At 34.9% G+C, this 21,800-nt stretch overlaps 2 long non-coding RNA genes across 2 annotated transcripts; both read left to right on the forward strand.

Moving 5' to 3' along the window:
• The first annotated feature begins 9,243 nt into the window (after window positions 1-9,243).
• Window positions 9,244-10,216, forward strand: LOC113094916 (uncharacterized). Its single transcript, XR_003288229.1, has 3 exons — window positions 9,244-9,304; window positions 9,966-10,070; window positions 10,157-10,216. It is a non-coding gene; the product is annotated as an uncharacterized LOC113094916 (long non-coding RNA).
• A 119-nt stretch (window positions 10,217-10,335) lies between these two features.
• Window positions 10,336-11,336, forward strand: LOC113094915 (uncharacterized). The gene is made up of 3 exons (XR_003288228.1): window positions 10,336-10,377; window positions 10,480-10,692; window positions 10,781-11,336. It is a non-coding gene; the product is annotated as an uncharacterized LOC113094915 (long non-coding RNA).
• Window positions 11,337-21,800: the final 10,464 nt, after the last annotated feature.

Consider the following 21,800-nt stretch of genomic DNA (forward strand, 5'->3'; position numbering starts at 1 on the left):
CAGAAAGGCTGTAAACTGACAATCTTGATCATTGAAGTCCTAACATAGTTTTTGTGCATATAGCTTCCTAACACATTAAAAACTGTCTTACCAGCATTGCAGAAAACATTGTATTTCATATGGCAATAAGCATCTATCAGTTTGGCAAGATTTGCACTGAATACTGAATGAAACAGCTTTCTCTATTAGAGAGACAAGCTTTTGAGCAGATTTGGGCTTGATTTCACTTCATTTGAAGAGAAGCACTATTTCAACATTACTGGACTCAGAAAGTTGTAAACCGACAATCTTGATCATTGAAGTCCTAACATTAGTTTTTGTGTATATAACTTCTAACACATTAAAAAGCTATCTTACAGCATTGCAGAAAACATTGTATTCATATGGCATAAGCATCTATCAGTTTGGCAAGATTTGCACTGAATACTGAATGAAACAGCTTTCTCTATTAGAGAGACAAGCTTTTGAGCAGATTTGGGCTTGATTTCACTTCATTTGAACAAAAGCACTATTTCAACATTACTGGACTCAGAAAGCTGTAAACTGACAATCTTGATAATTGAAGTCCTAACATTAGTTTTTGTGTATATAACTTCTAACACATTAAAAGCTGTCTTACAGCATTGCAGAAAACATTTTATTTCATAAGACATAAGCATGTTTCAGTTTGGAAGAGTTTGCACTGAATATTGAATGAAACAGCTTTCTCTAATAGAGAGAAAAGCTTTTGAGCAGATTTGGGCTTGATTTCACTTCATTTGAACAGAAGCACTATTTCAGCATTACTGGACTCAGAAAGCTGTAAACTGACAATCTTGATCATTGAAGTCCTAACATAAGTTTTGTGCATATAACTTCTAACACATTAAAAACTGTCTTACAGCATTGCAGAAAACATTGTATTTCATAAGGCATAAGCATCTATCCGTTTGGCAAGATTTGCACTGAATACTGAATGAAACAGCTTTCTCTAATAGAGAGAAAAGCTTTTGAGTAGATTTGGGCTTGATTTCACTTCATTTGAACAGAAGCACTATTTCAACATTACTGGACTCAGAAAGCTGTAAACTGACAATCTTGATCATTGAAGTCCTAACATTAGTTTTTGTGCATATAACTTCTAACACATTAAAAACTGTCTTACAGCATTGCAGAAAACATTGTATTTCATAAGACATAAGCATGTTTCAGTTTGGCAAGATTTGCACTGAATATTGAATGAAACCGCTTTCTCTAATAGAGAGACAAGCTTTTGAGCAGATTTGTGCTTGATTTCACTTCATTTGAACAAAAGCACTATTTCAACATTACTGGACTCAGAAAGCTGTAAACTGACAATCTTGATCATTGAAGTCCTAACATAAGTTTTTGTGCATATAACTTCTAACACATTAAAAACTGTCTTACAGCATTGCAGAAACATTTTATTTCATAAGACATAAGCATGTTTCAGTTTGACAAGATTTGCACTGAATATTGAATGAAACAGCTTTCTCTAATAGAGAGAAAGCTTTTGAGCAGATTTGGGCTAGATTTCACTTCATTTGAACAGAAGCACTATTTCAGCATTACTGGACTCAGAAAGCTGTAAACTGACAATCTTGATCATTGAAGTCCTAACATAAGTTTTTGTGCATATAACTTCTAACACATTAAAAACTGTCTTACAGCATTGCAGAAAACATTGTATTTCATATGGCATAAGCATCTATCAGTTTGGCAAGATTTGCACTGAATACTGAATGAAACAGCTTTCTCTATTAGAGAGACAAGCTTTTGAGCAGATTTGGGCTTGATTTCACTTCATTTGAACAGAAGCACTATTTCAACATTACTGGACTCAGAAAGCTGTAAACTGACAATCTTGATCATTGAAGTCCTAACATTAGTTTTTGTGTATATAACTTCTAACACATTAAAAACTGTCTTACAGCATTGCAGAAAACATTGTATTTCATATGGCATAAGCATCTATCAGTTTGGCAAGATTTGCACTGAATACTGAATGAAACAGCTTTCTCTAATAGAGAGACAAGCTTTTGAGCAGATTTGGGCTGGATTTCACTTCATTTGAACAGAAGCACTATTTCAACATTACTGGACTCAGAAAGCTGTAAACTGACAATCTTGATCATTGAAGTCCTAACATAAGTTTTTGTGCATATAACTTCTAACACATTAAAAACTGTCTTACAGCATTGCAGAAAACATTGTATTTCATAAGGCATAAGCATCTATCCGTTTGGCAAGATTTGCACTGAATACTGAATGAAACAGCTTTCTCTAATAGAGAGACAAGCTTTTGAGCAGATTTGGGCTAGATTTCACTTCATTTGAACAGAAGCACTATTTCAACATTACTGGACTCAGAAAGCTGTAAACTGACAATCTTGATCATTGAAGTCCTAACATTAGTTTTTGTGCATATAACTTCTAACACATTAAAAACTGTCTTACAGCATTGCAGAAAACATTTTATTTCATAAGACATAAGCATGTTTCAGTTTGGCAAGAGTTGCACTGAATATGATGAAACAGCTTTCTCTAATAGAGAGAAAAGCTTTTGAGCAGATTTGGGCTGGATTTCACTTCATTTGAACAGAACCACTATTTCAACATTACTGGACTCAGAAAGCTGTAAACTGACAATCTTGATCATTGAAGTACTAACATAAGTTTTTGTGCATATAACTTCTAACACATTAAAAACTGTCTTACAGCATTGCAGAAAACATTGTATTTCATAAGGCATAAGCATCTATCCGTTTGGCAAGATTTGCACTGAATACTGAATGAAACAGCTTTCTCTAATAGAGAGACAAGCTTTTGAGCAGATTTGGGCTAGATTTCACTTCATTTGAACAGAAGCACTATTTCAACATTACTGGACTCAGAAAGCTGTAAACTGACAATCTTGATCATTGAAGTCCTAACATAGTTTTTGTGCATATAACTTCTAACACATTAAAAACTGTCTTACAGCATTGCAGAAAACATTGTATTTCATATGGCATAAGCATCTATCAGTTTGGCAAGATTTGCACTGAATACTGAATGAAACAGCTTTCTCTATTAGAGAGACAAGCTTTTGAGCAGATTTGGGCTTGATTTCACTTCATTTGAACAGAAGCACTATTTCAACATTACTGGACTCAGAAAGCTGTAAACCGACAATCTTGATCATTGAAGTCCTAACATTACTTTTTGTGTATATAACTTCTAACACATTAAAAACTATCTTACAGCATTGCAGAAAACATTGTATTTCATATGGCATAAGCATCTATCAGTTTGGCAAGATTTGCACTGAATACTGAATGAAACAGCTTTCTCTATTAGAGAGACGAGCTTTTGAGCAGATTTGGGCTTGATTTCACTTCATTTGAACAGAAAGCACTATTTCAACATTACTGGACTCAGAAAGCTGTAAACTGACAATCTTGATCATTGAAGTCCTAACATTAGTTTTTGTGTATATAACTTCTAACACATTAAAAACTGTCTTATAGCATTGCAGAAAACATTTATTTCATAAGACATAAGCATGTTTCAGTTTGGTAAGATTTGCACTGAATATTGAATGAAACAGCTTTCTCTAATAGAGAGACAAGCTTTTGAGCAGATTTGGGCTAGATTTCACTTCATTTGAACAGAAGCACTATTTCAACATTACTGGACTCAGAAAGCTGTAAACTGACAATCTTGATCATTGAAGTCCTAACATAAGTTTTTGTGCATATAACTTCTAACACATTAAAAACTGTCTTACAGCATTGCAGAAAACATTGTATTTCATATGGCATAAGCATATATCAGTTTGGCAAGATTTGCACTGAATACTGAATGAAACAGCTTTCTCTATTAGAGAGACAAGCTTTTGAGCAGATTTGGGCTTGATTTCACTTCATTTGAACAGAAGCACTATTTCAACATTACTGGACTCAGAAAGCTGTAAACTGACAATCTTGATCATTGAAGTCCTAACATTAGTTTTTGTGTATATAACTTCTAACACATTAAAAACTGTCTTATAGCATTGCAGAAAACATTTTATTTCATAAGACATAAGCATGTTTCAGTTTGGTAAGATTTGCACTGAATATTGAATGAAACAGCTTTCTCTAATAGAGAGAAAAGCTTTTGAGCAGATTTGGGCTAGATTTCACTTCATTTGAACAGAAGCACTATTTCAACATTACTGGACTCAGAAAGCTGTAAACTGACAATCTTGATCATTGAAGTCCTAACATAAGCTTTTGTGCATATAACTTCTAACACATTAAAAACTGTCTTACAGCATTGCAGAAAACATTGTATTTCATAAGGCATAATCATTTATCAGTTTGGCAAGATTTGCACTGAATACTGAATGAAACAGCTTTCTCTAATAGAGAGACAAGCTTTTGAGCAGATTTGGGCTAGATTTCACTTAATTTGAACAGAAGCACTATTTCAACATTACTGGACTCAGAAAGCTGTAAACTGACAATCTTGATCATTGAAGTCCTAACATTAGTTTTTGTGCATATAACTTCTAACACATTAAAAACTGTCTTACAGCATTGCAGAAAAATTTTTATTTCATAAGACATAAGCATGTTTCAGTTTGACAAGATTTGCACTGAATATTGAATGAAACAGCTTTCTCTAATAGAGAGACAAGCTTTTGAGCAGATTTGGGCTAGATTTCACTTCATTTGAACAGAAGCACTATTTCAGCATTACTGGACTCAGAAAGCTGTAAACTGACAATCTTGATCATTGAAGTCCTAACATAAGTTTTTGTGCATATAGCTTCTAACACATTAAAAACTGTCTTACAGCATTGCAGAAAACATTGTATTTCATATGGCATAAGCATCTATCAGTTTGGCAAGATTTGCACTGAATACTGAATGAAACAGCTTTCTCTATTAGAGAGACAAGCTTCTGAGCAGATTTGGGCTTGATTTCACTTCATTTGAACAAAAGCACTATTTCAACATTACTGGACTCAGAAAGCTGTAAACTGACAATCTTGATAATTGAAGTCCTAACATTAGTTTTTGTGTATATAACTTCTAACACATTAAAAGCTGTCTTACAGCATTGCAGAAAACATTTTATTTCATAAGACATAAGCATGTTTCAGTTTGGAAAGAGTTGCACTGAATATTGAATGAAACAGCTTTCTCTAATAGAGAGAAAAGCTTTTGAGCAGATTTGGGCTTGATTTCACTTCATTTGAACAGAAGCACTATTTCAGCATTACTGGACTCAGAAAGCTGTAAACTGACAATCTTGATCATTGAAGTCCTAACATAAGTTTTGTGCATATAACTTCTAACACATTAAAAACTGTCTTACAGCTTTGCAGAAAACATTGTATTTCATAAGGCATAAGCATCTATCCGTTTGGCAAGATTTGCACTGAATACTGAATGAAACAGCTTTCTCTAATAGAGAGACAAGCTTTTGAGCAGATTTGTGCTTGATTTCACTTCATTTGAACAAAAGCACTATTTCAACATTACTGGACTCAGAAAGCTGTAAACTGACAATCTTGATCATTGAAGTCCTAACATTAGTTTTTGTGCATATAACTTCTAACACATTAAAAACTGTCTTACAGCATTGCAGAAAACATTTTATTTCATAAGGCATAAGCATCTATCAGTTTGGCAAGATTTGCACTGAATACTGAATGAAACAGCTTTCTCTAATAGAGAGACAAGCTTTTGAGCAGATTTGGGCTAGATTTAACTTCATTTGAACAGAAGCACTATTTCAACATTACTGGACTCAGAAAGCTGTAAACTGACAATTTTGATCATTGAAGTCCTAACATAAGTTTTTGTGCATATAACTTCTAACACATTAAAAACTGTCTTACAGCATTGCAGAAAACATTGTATTTCATAAGACATGAGCATGTTTCAGTTTGGCAAGATTTGCACTGAATATTGAATGAAACAGCTTTCTCTAATAGAGAGACAAGCTTTTGAGCAGATTTGGGCTAGATTTCACTTAATTTGAACAGAAGCACTATTTCAGCATTACTGGACTCAGAAAGCTGTAAACTGACAATTTTGATCATTGAAGTCCTAACATAAGTTTTTGTGTATATAACTTCTAACACATTAAAAACTGTCTTATAGCATTGCAGAAAACATTTTATTTCATAAGACATAAGCATGTTTCAGTTTGGTAAGATTTGCACTGAATATTGAATGAAACAGCTTTCTCTAATAGAGAGACAAGCTTTTGAGCAGATTTGGGCTAGATTTCACTTCATTTGAACAGAAGCACTATTTCAACATTACTGGACTCAGAAAGCTGTGAACTGACAATCTTGATCATTGAAGTCCTAACATTAGTTTTTGTGCATATAACTTCTAACACATTAAAAACTGTCTTACAGCATTGCAGAAAACATTGTATTTCATAAGACATGAGCATGTTTCAGTTTGGCAAGATTTGCACTGAATATTGAATGAAACAGCTTTCTCTAATAGAGAGACAAGCTTTTGAGCAGATTTGGGCTAGATTTCACTTAATTTGAACAGAAGCACTATTTCAGCATTACTGGACTCAGAAAGCTGTAAACTGACAATTTTGATCATTGAAGTCCTAACATAAGTTTTTGTGTATATAACTTCTAACACATTAAAAACTGTCTTATAGCATTGCAGAAAACATTTTATTTCATAAGACATAAGCATGTTTCAGTTTGGTAAGATTTGCACTGAATATTGAATGAAACAGCTTTCTCTAATAGAGAGACAAGCTTTTGAGCAGATTTGGGCTAGATTTCACTTCATTTGAACAGAAGCACTATTTCAACATTACTGGACTCAGAAAGCTGTGAACTGACAATCTTGATCATTGAAGTCCTAACATTAGTTTTTGTGCATATAACTTCTAACACATTAAAAACTGTCTTACAGCATTGCAGAAAACATTTTATTTCATAAGACATAAGCATGTTTCAGTTTGGCAAGATTTGCACTGAATATTGAATGAAACCGCTTTCTCTAATAGAGAGACAAGCTTTTGAGCAGATTTGGGCTTGATTTCACTTCATTTGAACAAAAGCACTATTTCAACATTACTGGACTCAGAAAGCTGTAAACTGACAATCTTGATCATTGAAGTCCTAACATAAGTTTTTGTGCATATAACTTCTAACACATTAAAAACTGTCTTACAGCATTGCAGAAAACATTGTTTTTCATAAGGCATAAACATCTTTCAGTTTGGCAAGATTTGCACTGAATACTGAATGAAACAGCTTTCTCTAATAGAGAGAAAAGCTTTTGAGCAGATTTGGGCTTGATTTCACTTCATTTGAACCGAAGCACTATTTCAACCAACCCGTTCTCATCAGTCTGCGTATAAATAACACGACTTTACACTTTCTATTTGCGTGTAATGCATACGCCAAATGCCATTTTTGCGTGCATATGATACGCCAATCCTTCCCATTAATTTCGGTGGAGAGCAGATGCGTCCAAATAACACGCATCATCTTCAGCGGCAGTGACGTCACCAGCGAGGCTCGTTCAGTTCACCTGATGCGCGTACACCTTCAAACAGGTAAGCAAGGGTAAATATATTTTCTTCTTCTTCTTTTTGTAATGATATCACGTGGTTAAGCATATTGTTTTAATTATTTCAGTATTTCTGCATCACGTTAGACAGGGTCGTGTTTTTAAAGGGCAGTTTATGCTCAAATTATGGGTCAGTGGGCTGCTCAGCTAGCCTACCATTGTCATTAGCCTAAGCTAACCTGTACTGTTTATAGACCTGTTGCAGTTTTACATAAATAATGATGTGACATATGGGTCTTCAGCTTTTAGACATGACTAATACAAGCACAACAAAGCACCCAAACCCAATATCGCGTGATAATCGTGATCGTGTAAAAAGTCTACACATTTAGCATATTTTTACAATACTAGCCTAACTTTTGCTTGACCACATCATGTGTAGCCAATACACACACAGTAACTACAGCATATTTACCATGCTTCTCCTACTGTAACCGTAGTTTTACTCTGGACTTTGTAACGCACATAACCACGACATTTACTATGGGTTTACCATAGTAACCATAGTTTTACTCTGGTATTTGTATTCACTAACACACAATAACCACAACATTTACTATGGGTTTACCATAGTAACCATAGTTTTACTCTGGTATTTGTAGTTACTAACACACAATAATCACGACATTTACTATGGGTTTACCATAGTAACCATAGTTTTACTCTGGTATTTGTAGTTACTAACACACAATAACCACGACATTTACTATGGGTTTACCATAGTAACCATAGTTTTACTCTGGTATTTGTAGTTACTAACACACAATAACCACGACATTTACTATGGGCTTACCATAGTAACCATAGTTTTACTCTGGTATTTGTAGTTACTAACACACAATAACCACGACATTTACTATGGGCTTACCATAGTAACCATAGTTTTACTCTGGTATTTGTAGTTACTAACACACAATAACCACGACATTTACTATGGGTTTACCATAGTAACCATAGTTTTACTCTGGTATTTGTATTTACTAACGAACAATAACCACGACATTTACTATGGGTTTACCATAGTAACCATAGTTTTACTCTGGTATTTGTAGTTACTAACACACAATAACCACGACATTTACTATGGGTTTACCATAGTAACCATAGTTTTACTCTGGTATTTGTAGTTACTAACACACAATAACCACAACACTTACCAGGATTTTACCACAGTAACTGTGTTTTTACTCTACACTATTTGTAAAGCACAGTAACCACTAAGTTTGCCATGCCTTTAATATCTTTTTGTGATGTAATTGTAATTCAGTGTTTTTTCTGTCTTGCAGTTACGTCGGATTACATACTCCACAACAACCTGTAATCCAGCAGATCTTTAAAGAAGCCATCTCTTGTAAAATCTCTCTATCTCTCTCTCTCTCTCTCTCTCTCTCTCTCTCTCGCTCTGCTAGAATTAACAGGGAACTTCAACTCCACGCTCCCAATGCTGATATTGAAGAAGCTGTCAAGGGGGCTGAACAAGTCCTTCAAAGGATCAACCCTTCACAGGTAATGTTGAAGACTCTTAGTTATAACTGATTTGCTTTAATGAACGCATCCTTATATTATGTGTAAATCAAATATTTTGGTCACAGATCATTTTAACACACTGTCTCAACATGTTTATATTTCAGGAAGGCCTGTCATGAGATTTGAATTTGACCATCTTGTGCATTTATGAAGAAGACCAAAAGCTGCAAAGGCAAACACTTCCAATGGTACGTCAGATACATTTTTCTCAGCATTTGATGTTTCTTAAATTTTGGTTCACTTAGCCCATCAGGAAGAACACTCAAAAAGAGCATGTTGTAGTAGTAATAATTCATCCAATAATCATATTATATTGCACAAGCGTACTTGTACAAAATTCTACAACTTTTACTCCTACTGCTGTTATTGGCCATTACCACAGCTCCCATCAGATTGTGCCCATTGTAAGAGTGTTTATATCATGAAGTTTAAATGAAGTCCATTGTATTCTTTATTAATCTTTAAAAAAAAATTGGTGCCGCCTCTTCCTGTTTCAACAGTACATGATATCTGTCCACACCTCATAGTCTGCCTTTCTTTCTATGGTGATGTTACTGAACACATCTGTCTTAGAAGCAAGAGAATGGAAATCCTAGTTTAACTTTTCAAGTGCTACAAATCAGATCTTCAATGAATTTGGGCAATCAGATCACTTAAAGTTGTTCACACAAAGACCAATAACTATAATGAGAAGTATTTTAGCATCCACACCAACAGACAGTACTGTTCTCTTAAATCTCTTAAATGTTCCCCTCATTCTGTTAAATTTATACACAAAATTCTGCCTTTTTCACTTCATCTTCATGCTGTACTCCCTCACTCACACATTCTTTTATGCTCTGTTGTAAGGCAGAAACTGAGAGTTTGCATGATGGCATTTTCTCAGACGCTGAATCTGATGTGTACAGATGAACTCAGGAGCCTACTAGAGTTGCCAAGGAACTTGTGCTTGAAGTATATAATTATATCTGCTTTATTTATATTTTTAAACAACAATAATGATTAAACATGGGGTCAATAAATATTTTCTTGTTTTACAGCTGAAGACCAGAAACGCAAAGAAAATCAGTCAAACCAGTCCTAAAGAAATGAGGAATGAACATGGACTTCTTGTGCCCCAAAAGAAAAGACAGAAAGGTGAAAAGTTTCACATTTCCATTTGTATGTCTGAATTCAATGCAGTTATGTGTGGTACAACATTGATGTTGATCTCTCAAAAGTGCATCATCTCTGTGATTTGGAAAGGAAATGACTGAATATGGTGAGTACTGACACCTGCAACTGTATTCACCAACACTATTACTCTAGAATGGTTATTGCTGTTATTGCTGACTTATTGTTTTGTCTGTTTGTTTGAATTAAGATGAAGCCAGTTGATGAAGATATCAATTGAATGGCCACCGAGTGCATCACTGCTACCTGAACCCATCAGTTATCTTCTGTGAAGACTGCATTCACAAACCGCTCTACTGCGACAGCTCAGATGTTACGGCCTGTAAAAGTAAACATCACAGCTAAACAACGAGAGCTAGTTGTGGTGGGATTCTTTTGGCCAATATCCCCAACAAGAATCAATGTTAAGTCCAGTGCAACAATTATAAATAAAAATACTATATATTGTTTATTGATTTACCATACCCTAAATACATGTTTTGGCCCTCCAGGACATCTAGACCAGGTGGAGTGTGAGGAGGACCGTCAGAGACTCCAGCCAGCCGAGCCATGGATTGCTCTCACTGTTACCATCAGGCAGACGTTATCACAGAACCTACACCAGCAGACAGTGAGACAAGTTCCTTTCACAGGCAATCAGACTGAACTGAACTCATACCAGTAAAACCATACACACCCCACCAACCTCATATGCCCTGCACTCTTATCAGTTATGCTGACTGGACTCAATATTATTATTCACCCTGACATTCTGTTTGCACTAATTCATACCGTGCTTTACTGCAGAGATGTATGTGTACTGTGATTATTATTGTTTTCAATTCATGCTCTCTGTATAGCATAATTTTTAACATATATTGTTCTCTACCTGAATTGAGTCCCTTATATATGTGTGTTGCATATATATATTCAGAATTTGTATTACATATATTCATGATTTTAATTCATTTGTCATCCATACTGTCACGCTGCAGTCTGCACCCAAGACTTTCATCACCTGTATACTTTTGTTCATTGTATTGTGACAATAAAGATATTTGATTTAAATTAGTTACATGTCTTATGTTCATCAGTTGTGCTGTTAGGGTGCTGCATAACAACTGCAAAAAAAAAAAAGTATGACATGGAAGATTATGATATGTCCAGGACATGGACAAGCAAGAAGAGGAAGAAAAGCAGGAGAGCTCTAAAAACTTGATGTGATTCTTTGGGGCTCAAGACATTTCACCATGCATGCATTTGCATGGCTTCATCTGATTAGAAAAACATGGTTTTAACATAACCCATTTTTAATATTGTTAAAAATTGTATATCATTTGTCTTAATACACTACTTTAGTTGTCTTTATGTTGTATCCTCCAGTAAAGTACTGCACATGGTGTTGGATAATAAAGTAGGGTGAATATTCTATATTAAGAATGGTGTTTGGTAAATACACCATTTAATTTTGTAAACAATAGATAAATGTGTTTTAATTAAGAAATGAACATTTGGTTACATTAATGACATTCAGTTAGATGAAGGGCAGGCTGAAAGCTGCATTAGAAGATACTGCATGGACTATAATGCTGCAGGAATTTCATGCACAACTGAAGGTGATGGACAAGGGAAAGATCAACATGAATCCAGTACTGTATAATAAGCAAGATGAGCATGCACTTTACTGATGTTTAGTACCCGAGGAGGACAAATATGAGGAGTATTTTACACAGAGACACAAATTAGCTCTTAATATTATGATTCTTTGCATTGCATGAATTGTATGGCTTTGCACTATAAACTACACACTCTCTGTACCTTGTCTTACTGAATGACACATTGACACATTTCAATACTGTATCGTTGCACCTGATGTAATTCAATATTTGGAGCCTATTCCAAATAGGCACTGATGTATATTTTTATGGTTCTATTCTTATTCTAAGATAAACATGACTTACAACTTACATATTGGCAATTTGTTGAAAAGAAAAACTTAGAAATTATGACTCAGCACAGTCTGTTGTCCATGAGGAGAAAGGTATGTGTATGTTTTACTGCCCTTCCATCTTCAAGGGCCCAGTAGAGTCCCATAGAAGAGCAAAAAAATGTAAATTTCAAATGGCTGTAAATCAAAGTCTGATTATAGTGTCAAAGAAAAAATTGGCAGGACAACTACTTATGCTATGCTAATTAAATAATGTTGGACAGAGTTTTCAAACATATATGGAAAGGTGGTATAAAGGTGTTTAAAAAAGTGCACTTAGTAAAATATCGAATTTCAGCCTGCCTCTTAAATATGTCATTAATGTTTACACAATGAACATGTTTAGGTGACCCTTTGTTAAAAAAGATTGCATTTTCCCATTTTTTTTAATTATTAAACATTTTAAACTACATTACCCATAAGCCTCTGCCATTCTATCGTTAGAACGCGAGTAATATTAGCGCTGGTATTTGGAGTTTATTGGAGTTGTGCTTAGGGTTAGGGTTACGATTTCGGTAAAGAGGTAATTTCTCACGACATAGCAACACTGCATTGTTAACTGAAGGTGTTACTGACGTAATAATTACAGTCAAACGGACTTTGCAACATTAAGCGGTTTATAATTTGGGTTAAAAGATAGTCCAATCACAGCGAGTTCTGCGAGAGCCAAGGGAACGTCAAGGCCAATGGCAACCCAGTTGAGCAGAGGCGTCACACTAACTTGTACATATATGGTCATTTATGCCGGGAGCTTCCGGGTTCCTGTAGTGAATGGACAGAAGCTGCAGTTACCCTGATGCAGCAAGAAATACGTTGATTAAAGGTGTTTTTTGTTTTGTGTTTTAACGAAGGTATAATGATTCCCATTGTATTGAATAGGCTACATTGTTTACACTAATATTAGTGTACAGTACTTAAACTCAAAAGTTTGCATATACTGTGTGAAAAATAAATGTCAAAATGTTTCATTTGCTTAAAAAAAACACCTCTGAAGATTATTTAAACACAATATTTTTCTACTACTCAATTTTCCTTCTGTAATATTTACAATGTATTTATAGTGTATTAAAGGTAAACAATTTATCACATCTACTTTTCATGGAAATGGACCCTAAAAACTTGCCATTCTTAGATCCACCAGTTGAACTATAGGAATAGAAAACAAACAAACAAACATCATGACATCAATCACTCATTGTCTAGTCATTTTACAGTGTTTATTGATATGTCAAACTTTTCGCAGATAAACATAGTGCCCAGAACAGTCTCTCTCCAGTTTATTCCACTATGAAAAAAAAAGAAAAGTTGATAAAAAAATGCATAGAGGTAACTAAGTGAAAACAAACAAACAAAATTGCAACAGAAACTCCCTTCAAAAAATATAAGTTTAATATTCATTTATAATTTATAATAATCCTGACAAAAGATGCCAAAGAATAATCAAGGCTACAGTTGAAAATATATTGTTTTCTTCCCTTTATCAACCAAATAGGCAAAAATGATTAAGAACAATGCTCCAATATTTTACAATTATCACCTTTAAAAACATATATCCTGTAATCATTGTTTGCTTCTATTGTGAATAAATGCAAAACAAATAAATGGTTAATAATAATAATTATTATTATTATGTGTATATATATATACAGGAGTGCTTATAGTAGAGATTGGAGTGATGAATGTAGAGCAAAAATGAATACAAGCAGAAATGCTAAGACTGGAGGTTGGCAGTAAAGGACTGAGAGCAGATGTGTCACACAAGAGAGGAAGATCTGGAAGCTTTTGAATGGGCTGATATTGTGAAGAGCTGATGAAGAATGATTAAGTAATCTGTGAGAAATCCTGCAAGAAGAAACAAAGATAATTTATCACATTATGAACAACAAAAACACTGACAACAACAAATGGCAGAATACAACATACTGTAACTGCAGTGTGCATAGCAGTAATTGTACAGTATTGTCTGTTGGTGTGGATGCTAAAATACTTCTCATTATAGTTATTGGTCTTTGTGTGAACAACTTTAAGTGATCTGATTGCCCAAATTCATTGAAGATCTGATTTGTAGCACTTGAAAAGTTAAACTAGGATTTCCATTCTCTTGCTTCTAAGACAGATGTGTTCAGTAACATCACCATAGAAAGAAAGGCAGACTATGAGGTGTGGACAGATATCATGTACTGTTGAAACAGGAAGAGGCGGCACCAATTTTTTTTTAAAGATTAATAAAGAATACAATGGACTTCATTTAAACTTCATGATATAAACACTCTTACAATGGGCACAATCTGATGGGAGCTGTGGTAATGGCCAATAACAGCAGTAGGAGTAAAAGTTGTAGAATTTTGTACAAGTACGCTTGTGCAATATAATATGATTATTGGATGAATTATTACTACTACAACATGCTCTTTGTTGAGTGTTCTTTCTGATGGGCTAAGTGAACCAAAATTTAAGAAACATCAAATGCTGAGAAAAATGTATCTGACGTACCATTGGAAGTGTTTACCTTTGCAGCTTTTGGTCTTCTTCATAAATGCACAAGATGGTCAAATTCAAATCTCATGACAGGCCTTCCTGAAATATAAACATGTTGAGACAGTGTGTTAAAATGATCTGTGACCAAAATATTTGATTTACACATAATATAAGGATGCGTTCATTAAAGCAAATCAGTTATAACTAAGAGTCTTCAACATTACCTGTGAAGGGTTGATCCTTTGAAGGACTTGTACAGCCCCCTTGACAGCTTCTTCAATATCAGCATTGGGAGCGTGGAGTTGAAGTTCCCTGTTAATTCTAGCAGAGCGAGAGAGAGAGAGAGAGAGAGAGAGAGAGAGAGAGATTTTACAAGAGATGGCTTCTTTAAAGATCTGCTGGATTACAGGTTGTTGTGGAGTATGTAATCCGACGTAACTGCAAGACAGAAAAAACACTGAATTACAATTACATCACAAAAAGATATTAAAGGCATGGCAAACTTAGTGGTTACTGTGCTTTACAAATAGTGTAGAGTAAAAACACAGTTACTGTGGTAAAATCCTGGTAAGTGTTGTGGTTATTGTGTGTTAGTAACTACAAATACCAGAGTAAAACTATGGTTACTATGGTAAACCCATAGTAAATGTCGTGGTTATTGTGTGTTAGTAACTACAAATACCAGAGTAAAACTATGGTTACTATGGTAAACCCATAGTAAATGTCGTGGTTATTGTTCGTTAGTAAATACAAATACCAGAGTAAAACTATGGTTACTATGGTAAACCCATAGTAAATGTCGTGGTTATTGTTCGTTAGTAAATACAAATACCAGAGTAAAACTATGGTTACTATGGTAAACCCATAGTAAATGTCGTGGTTATTGTGTGTTAGTAACTACAAATACCAGAGTAAAACTATGGTTACTATGGTAAACCCATAGTAAATGTTGTGGTTATTGTGTGTTAGTAACTACAAATACCAGAGTAAAACTATGGTTACTATGGTAAACCCATAGTAAATGTCGTGGTTATTGTGTGTTAGTAAATAAAAATACCAGAGTAAAACTATGGTTACTATGGTAAACCCATAGTAAATGTCGTGGTTATTGTGTGTTAGTAACTACAAATACCAGAGTAAAACTATGGTTACTATGGTAAACCCATAGTAAATGTCGTGGTTATTGTGTGTTAGTAACTACAAATACCAGAGTAAAACTATGGTTACTATGGTAAACCCATAGTAAATGTCGTGGTTATTGTTCGTTAGTAAATACAAATACCAGAGTAAAACTATGGTTACTATGGTAAGCCCATAGTAAATGTCGTGGTTATTGTGTGTTAGTAACTACAAATACCAGAGTAAAACTATGGTTACTATGGTAAACCCATAGTAAATGTCGTGGTTATTGTGTGTTAGTAACTACAAATACCAGAGTAAAACTATGGTTACTATGGTAAACCCATAGTAAATGTTGTGGTTATTGTGTGTTAGTAACTACAAATACCAGAGTAAAACTATGGTTACTATGGTAAACCCATAGTAAATGTCGTGGTTATTGTGTGTTAGTAAATAAAAATACCAGAGTAAAACTATGGTTACTATGGTAAACCCATAGTAAATGTCGTGGTTATTGTGTGTTAGTAACTACAAATACCAGAGTAAACACAGTTACTGTGGTAAAATCCTGGTAAGTGTTGTGGTTATTGTGTGTTAGTAACTACAAATACCAGAGTAAAACTATGGTTACTATGGTAAACCCATAGTAAATGTCGTGGTTATTGTGTGTTAGTAACTACAAATACCAGAGTAAAACTATGGTTACTATGGTAAACCCATAGTAAATGTCGTGGTTATTGTTCGTTAGTAAATACAAATACCAGAGTAAAACTATGGTTACTGTGGTAAACCCATAGTAAATGTCGTGGTTATTGTTCGTTAGTAAATACAAATACCAGAGTAAAACTATGGTTACTATGGTAAACCCATAGTAAATGTCGTGGTTATTGTGTGTTAGTAACTACAAATACCAGAGTAAAACTATGGTTACTATGGTAAACCCATAGTAAATGTTGTGGTTATTGTGTGTTAGTAACTACAAATACCAGAGTAAAACTATGGTTACTATGGTAAACCCATAGTAAATGTCGTGGTTATTGTGTGTTAGTAAATAAAAATACCAGAGTAAAACTATGGTTACTATGGTAAACCCATAGTAAATGTCGTGGTTATTGTGTGTTAGTAACTACAAATACCAGAGTAAAACTATGGTTACTATGGTAAACCCATAGTAAATGTCGTGGTTATTGTGTGTTAGTAACTACAAATACCAGAGTAAAACTATGGTTACTATGGTAAACCCATAGTAAATGTCGTGGTTATTGTTCGTTAGTAAATACAAATACCAGAGTAAAACTATGGTTACTATGGTAAGCCCATAGTAAATGTCGTGGTTATTGTGTGTTAGTAACTACAAATACCAGAGTAAAACTATGGTTACTATGGTAAACCCATAGTAAATGTCGTGGTTATTGTGTGTTAGTAACTACAAATACCAGAGTAAAACTATGGTTACTATGGTAAACCCATAGTAAATGTTGTGGTTATTGTGTGTTAGTAACTACAAATACCAGAGTAAAACTATGGTTACTATGGTAAACCCATAGTAAATGTCGTGGTTATTGTGTGTTAGTAAATAAAAATACCAGAGTAAAACTATGGTTACTATGGTAAACCCATAGTAAATGTCGTGGTTATTGTGTGTTAGTAACTACAAATACCAGAGTAAAACTATGGTTACTATGGTAAACCCATAGTAAATGTCGTGGTTATTGTGTGTTAGTAAATAAAAATACCAGAGTAAAACTGTGGTTACTATGGTAAACCCATAGTAAATGTCGTGGTTATTGTGTGTTAGTAACTACAAATACCAGAGTAAAACTATGGTTACTATGGTAAACCCATAGTAAATGTCGTGGTTATGTGCGTTACAAAGTCCAGAGTAAAACTACGGTTACAGTAGGAGAAGCATGGTAAATATGCTGTAGTTACTGTGTGTGTATTGGCTACACATGACGTGGTCAAGCAAAAGTTAGGCTAGTATTGTAAAAATATGCTAAATGTGTAGACTTTTTACACGATCACGATTATCACGCGATATTGGGTTTGGGTGCTTTGTTGTGCTTGTATTAGTCATGTCTAAAAGCTGAAGACCCATATGTCACATCATTATTTATGTAAAACTGCAACAGGTCTATAAACAGTACAGGTTAGCTTAGGCTAATGACAATGGTAGGCTAGCTGAGCAGCCCACTGACCCATAATTTGAGCATAAACTGCCCTTTAAAAACACGACCCTGTCTAACGTGATGCAGAAATACTGAAATAATTAAAACAATACGCTTAACCACGTGATATCATTACAAAAAGAAGAAGAAAAAAATATATTTACCCTTGCTTACCTGTTTGAAGGTGTACGCGCATCAGGTGAACTGAACGAGCCTCGCTGGTGACGTCACTGCCGCTGAAGATGATGCGTGTTATTTGGACGCATCTGCTCTCCACCGAAATTAATGGGAAGGATTGGCGTATCATATGCACGCAAAAATGGCATTTGGCGTATGCATTACACGCAAATAGAAAGTGTAAAGTCGTGTTATTTATACACAGACTGATGAGAACGGGTTGATTTCAACATTACTGGACTCAGAAAGCTGTAAACTGGCAATCTTGATCATTAAAGTCCTAACATTAGTTTTTGTGCATATAACTTCTAACACATTAAAAACTGTCTTACAGCATTGCAGAAAACATTTTATTTCATAAGACATTAAGCATCTTTCAGTTTGGCAAGATTTGCACTGAATATTGAATTTAGCAGCTTTATCTAATAGAGAGACAAGCTTTTGAGCAGATTTGGGCTAGATTTCACTTCATTTGAACAGAAGCACTATTTCAACATTACTGGACTCAGAAACCTAAAAACTCACAATCTTGAGCATTGAAGCTCTAACATTAGTTTTTGTGCATATAACGTCTAACACATTAAAAACTGTCTTACAGCATTGCAGAAATTTTTTTTATTTCATAAGACATAAACATCTTTCAGTTTGGCAAGATTTGCACTGAATATTGAATGAAGCATCTCTAACTCACAGAGGAACAAGCTTTTGGGCAGATTTGGGCTAGATTTCACTTCATTGGAACAGAAGCACTATTTCAACATTACTGGACTCAGAAACCTGTGTGGAAGATTTTTATTAGTAAAGTTTCAATTAATCAAGTATTTAATCAATGTGAATCTAGCCATTTTTGTTTTAAAGTTATTATTCTATTAAACTCTTACAGGCCTAAAATCTAATAGAAGGTTGCCTACGCCCTGGAATGTACAGAGCTAATGAAAAGCATATGGTCAGACATACATTAAGGGCCTCCCCTCCCTTGTGATTTATGAAAAGTATAGTCTAAAGGAAAAGTTTTACTATGTGGAACCGCCCCATATAGGGTATATAAGGAGAAACGAAATACCATTCGAGAGATCCCCTTGCAGGGGGGCTCGGCTTTGTTTTGCTTGAAATAAAGTCTTTTCTTCTGAGAGAAAAATCCCTGACTGAGTTTGATTCTTCTGAGAACCGGCAAAAGACACCACAGATTTGGCACCCCAGATGGGACTGGACAAGAGTGGCAGAGTGGACAGCCGCTTTTGAGCTGACCGATGATCAACACAACCGGGTGGCCCCCATAAAAACAAGGTAAGCATTTTTGCTTATAAAATTCGTTTGTGTTGGTTGAGGTCAGTTCTGAGTGGTAAGGACACTTAAAATCTACTCTTCCAAATTTAGAAAAAATAGGATATCCAAATTGAAAAAGGGGTTTTACTCCAGAAGAAATAACTGCATGCACATATTTGGTTTATTAATAGGAAAGCCTTGTAAGGTAACCTAGATTTAAAACAAAAATGGTGTAGGCAAAAAGACATTGTATAATCTGTGTTTATTGGATAGCTGTACCAAGTAGGACAGTGATAAACGGATAAGCAGATTAAGGAATCGCGAGGAAAAGTCCCACGGATACCGCTTTGAGAAAGTATAGGTGAAATTCTCGAAGGACAGAAATAGGTGGGCCCTTAAGGAGCTCTAGGAAGAGCTGTGTTTTGTTGTGTGGATGTATCTGTGTCCGGATGAATGAATTTGTGATTGGTGATGAATGTATGAACAAATAAATTCCGTATTGGGTGGGTAAGGGTTGAGCACCGTTCCTGGACCTTCACTTAAGTGTGAACTGGCAGAATTGGACTCAACCCATATCCACTTGAGAGGGATGAATTTATGATGAGCCTTGATAATAAAAGGACAATTAATGACTGATTATCCCTTAGATAAAGGAAAAAAGTATGCAAGCATAAGCACTCTGGCTCAATAAAGAGTGTAGCAAGTGTGAATGGGCTTAGGGAAATAGTATCAATAAAGTTTGAACCGAGATCTATAATAGAGTTTTGCATTTTGGATGTCTGTGTGAAAGGGGATAACATTTCCTGAGCCCAGTACAGTTGGAGTGAGGGAAAGGGAGGAAGTTCCCACATTAAAGTTTTAATACATGGGTGGACAAAAAAGGAAAGAAAAGTAAAAATAAAAATAAAGAATTATTGTTAGAAATAGTTATCTACAAAGTGATAATAAAATAGAGTAAATAAAATAGACAGTTAAATAATAATATAAATTTAAAAAGTGTAAACGCATGAGACAATAAAAAACTAAATTCAAAAGGGTATGACACATAAAGAAGAATAGAAAGTAGGGTGAAATGGTTAAAAAATAGTTAAATTCAGTAAAAGGAAAAGAAGAGATTGTAACCAAGTTACTATATAAAACTAAAAAGTTGATTTTTGGTGGTAATAATATAAATAAAGATATGGCAGCCACACCAGTGGAAATCATTGGATTAAAAAATCCACTGTGTAAAGCGCAAATAGACAAAATCTCAAAAAAATGGCAGAAGAGAACAAAAATATGACGACAAAATGGCCAAAGGAAGGGACATTTGATGTGGCATTGTGTGAGGAAATAGAAACTCTGATAAAAAATTATAAAACTAAAAGCATCAATATGAAAAAAGAAAAAACAGAAACAAAAAGGGAAAAAGAGAAAGAAATACTTGCGCTGTTTAAAAAAGAAGGTGAAGATATGTTGAAGAGTATAAAACAGGCTAGGAAAGTCCTGAAGGAGGCAGAGAAAGATAACTTGAGAAAAGAAAAGAAATATGCAGACCCCCTCCTTATCTGCCTTTAGCAAGAGAATTCCCAATACTCAAGGGAACCATGGAGGTAACAGGAGAACTAGAGTTAGAAGGGCAGTTAGAGATGGATGATAGAGAGGAACCAGCTGTAAAAACACAGAGGCAAACCAGACAGGAAAGTGCAGAAGGTTTGCAACTTGACTGTTACAGACAAGCACGTACAGCGTTAGAAAAAATGAAAGCAAGTCAGGAAGATAAAACCTGGTTTGAGGAAGGATTAGAAAGAAAGCGGAGGGAAGATAGAGATATTGTAGCACAAGTACAAGCTTTGGAAGAAGAAATGGAAGAGAAAATTAGAGAATCAGGGAAGAAGATCAGAGAGGTAAATAAGTTGGAGAGAGGAAAGAGTAAGTTGTTCTACGGTAGTGAGGATGAGAATCAGGCAGAGGAGTTATTTGATAACAGTAAATGGGAACAGGGCAGAGATAAAGGGACACTTAGACCACTGGCCGCACAGCTCCCAATTTTAATCAAGGGTGAGATGGGACAGTATGTCCCCTGGGCTTCACAGGACCTCGAGGGGCTTGTCACTCGCCTTCCTGATATTCATGAGGGTGCAGGGAAATTCATTAAAGTGTTTGAAGAGGAAACAATGGGAAAGCTATTGGCAGTGGGAGATGTTAAAGCTCTGCTGGCTAAAATTATTGGAGGGACAAAGATGGATGAAATTCTTCTTACAACAACTCTAAACAGAGCAGTGAACTCTCACAATATGGATGGGATTGTTTTTGATGCATTCCGCCCAGCAGTATGGCAGGCATTGCGTGCGGAGT

This window comes from Carassius auratus, unplaced genomic scaffold (genome assembly GCF_003368295.1).
Source record: "Carassius auratus strain Wakin unplaced genomic scaffold, ASM336829v1 scaf_tig00215522, whole genome shotgun sequence".
NCBI lineage: Eukaryota > Metazoa > Chordata > Actinopteri > Cypriniformes > Cyprinidae > Carassius > Carassius auratus.